The sequence below is a fragment of the Myotis davidii genome, unplaced genomic scaffold, assembly GCF_000327345.1.
Source record: "Myotis davidii unplaced genomic scaffold, ASM32734v1 scaffold1363, whole genome shotgun sequence".
Lineage (NCBI taxonomy): Eukaryota > Metazoa > Chordata > Mammalia > Chiroptera > Vespertilionidae > Myotis > Myotis davidii.
In genome coordinates, this window is record NW_006294347.1 from 1 (window position 1) to 3,449 (window position 3,449).

Genomic DNA, 3,449 nt, shown 5'->3' on the forward strand with positions numbered 1-3,449 from the left:
AATATGCTTAACAATCTAGATATCTGAATAGCTCAACTGGCACAGAAGGTTTAATGATGATTCATAAGATGTACTTAGTGTTGATGATTTGAAATTTTAATTAAAACTTAAGAGAAATTATTGGCACTTAAAAACTATTTTCCTCTCCAAATGAGTTCTTAGTTTTACCAATACTATACAATTCCAGAAGATATTTGGGGATTTGAGTTATCTATAATTCACTACTCCTTTTCGCAAATATTTAAAAAGAAGAAAAATAAAATATTTTGAAACAGAATGCAGAGCCTTTTTGTGCATTGATAATACCAGTTCAGGACTCTAAGGGTGGCCTTGCTATCACTGATGGTGGGCAGGTGACGACCCCACCACGTCCCCCAGCATGTCCTCTTCCTTGCTTCTTCCCATCAGGTAGAGTCCAGGAGGCCTCAGAGGAGCAAGGAGGCTCAGCCACCAGCCTCTGGGAGAAGAGACAAAGAACTGAGTACAGACAGGTTTGAATCCAGGTTTCTTGGTGCCTAGAGAATGCGAATGGGATGCGCCAAGCTAGGAGGATAGTGTCATCTCTTCATGAGGGGGTATGGGCTTTATATGAAGGGACACAGCAAACAGAATTAGGAGTCCCTGTACTTACTCAAATAGTTGGTCCTTTTACATGCCTGCTGATTAGCTCGTTCAGCAAAAAAAAACCAGGAGAAGTCATATCTTCTGTCCTCCCAATTCCAGAATCGTTGGAGGGAGGACAGGAAGTAAAGTTCAGGGGACCTTTTTACAGCTGAGCCATATCTGATATTATTACTTTCAAGGAGGACAGGATGGGATGAGTAATGATATTAGTCCCTGAGGATAGATGTTCTTTGGGGAGTCAACAATCTTAGGAAGATTAGTAACACCTTGCCTTCTCTTTCATTATGTTTGTTTGTACACATAATCTTTCCCATTTATTTACTGGAATCTTACTGATTTTTATCATCAAATAAGTATGATATTCTTCTGTGCATGTATAATCATTTTCCTCTCCAAGAACAGGCCTCATTTTCATGAAAGCATAGCCTGGATCTGCTTATTCTCTCCACTCCCATCTCTATGTATGCCCAACATGTAGTGTAGTGGCTGCTGCATAGAAGGCACTCAATGAAGACTTGATCATTGAGTAAACACGTCATTATAGGGAATTCTGACAGACCAGAATAACATAACACTTCTCACTAACTGGAAACATGGATAGTGTTTGATATGCAACTTCCTAGGTTGTGTTTCACTATGGGAAAATGTGTTTGAACATAAAGGGATCAAATTCTATTGTACTCATTTTCCCTTAAGGCATCACCTACACTTATCCAGATCCATAAATGTTCTTCCACCACAGGCGCCTATGGCAGAGCAGAAGTCATACTAGATCTGTCTGAATCCAGGACTTGGCTCTTCTATGCCATGCTGCCTCCAAGTCCAGGTGGCTTGGTTTTAGAATCTGTGATGGGAACTCAATGTCACAATCTCTACTGGAAATCTGGTATTTTATAAGGGGACTTTCTGTTATAGATAAGCATAGAGAAATGAAATGGGGCAAAGTCTGGGTTTTTATTGCCAGAGGCAGAGAGAATTGTGTCTGATGGCCTTCTTCCACATCATATCACCCCATCTAGAATTACCATAAGTTGCCCCTCATGTTTTCAAGGGTGTACAAGTTTCTAGAAAAGAACATCTGTCAAGGTATGGAGGCAAAGAATGGGAGTAGAAAGAGCTCTGACCAAGGCATTGTGTGTGTCATTGGTCTGGTCCTTAAGTGAGCCATTTATATCCTCTGTGACTTCTCTATCAAAAGGAACTTTGCAGATGGATGGATTCTTTTTAAAAAAGAAATTAATTTCAGAGAGGAAGGGAGAGGGAGAGATAGAAACATCAATGATGTGAGAGAATCATTGACTGGCTGCCTCCTGCTCACCCCCTACTGGGGGGTTGAGCCCACAACAGGAGCATGTGCCGTTGTCCTGATTTGAACCTGGGACCCTTCAGTCCACAGGCTGACGCTCTATCCACTGAGCCAAACCGGCTAGGACGATGGATGGTTCTTAATGAATAAAGGAGAGTCATTCCTAGGAGATCTGGGGTACATGTTAGCAAGAATAAATTAACTTGCCTTTATGAAAGTTTAATTCATAGATAAACACCCCTGTCCTAGGGAGAAGAGTTAGATCCTCTTTCTAGTAATTAGAGATCTCAAAAAGGAAAGACCTGGCCTATTGGGCTTATTGCCTCCAAGTTTGAATGATGTGTGTCAGCTTGAAAAAGTAATTTCTTATTTATAAATTTTTCAAGTTAAACATCTCTTCAGAGTACACCACATCTACCCTCATTCACCATTCTTCCCTACTCTCCTTCTTTGTCCCTCCATTCTCTCTGGAGCTCCTATTAATAGTAGCCTTCAGACCTTTTGGGAGGAGATCAGAAAGGTATCTCCATTGTTCATGTGACAGTCCATTTGGACTTTGGGGAAGCAGTTCTACTGCCTCATAAGTATCAGTTTTTCACAACAGAGCATCCCACACTCAGCCCCAAAGCAATAAATCATCTCAGTCTCCTGTCACTAACCTCTACATCACTCTCTCCTTTAACCCTCCTATCCTATCTCTGCTTTCACTTAAGGTAGATGCATTTCTCTGTGTCAGTCTCAACTCTGTCTAGATCTGCCCTTCCACGACTGCCTTCCAAAGAGTCCTGGTGAGAGGCTCAGGTGGTGAGTACCCTTCTTTAACTTTGCCTATTTCCTTCCCTTGTTATAAGACTGAAACTTGCCTTTCCCAAGTTGATTCCACCTATTGCTGTCTTCTCCCGTGGAGTACACCTCCTGCCATTCCTGAACAATAGAATGGAAAAGAGGGTCTATATCTTCTTTATTCCCCACTGCCATTTCCACATTCTTCTCTCCCACCCCCCATGCTCTTTGAGTGCCTTTTCCTAGGCCCCAGCCAAAATATTTCATTTTTCTTCTTTTTAAATATTTGCAAAAAGGAGTAGTGAATTATAGACAAATCAAAACCCCAAATCACTTATGGTATTGTATAGTATTGGTAAAACTAAGAACTCATTTGGGGAGGAAAATACTTTTTAAGTGCCAATAATTCCTCTTAAGTTTTAATTACAATTTCAAATCATCAACCCTAAGTACATCTTATGAATCATCATTAAATCTCTGTACCAGGTAAGCTATTCAGATATCTAGATTGTTAAGCATATTTTCCAATTTTATAAAATAGAAAAGGTTTTTAACCTAGGATGACAATAAAATGTTGTGTCAAAACGAGACTCCTTTTCCTGTACATCCATTGGCAGGAACATCTAACACGGGGAATTTACCGCTTCTGATGGAGCAAAGTCAAATTTTGAGATTTACTGGAGAGCCTGTCTCAATCTGCTGAGTTAGCAAAATGAGGAGTGATTCTTTTTCTTTC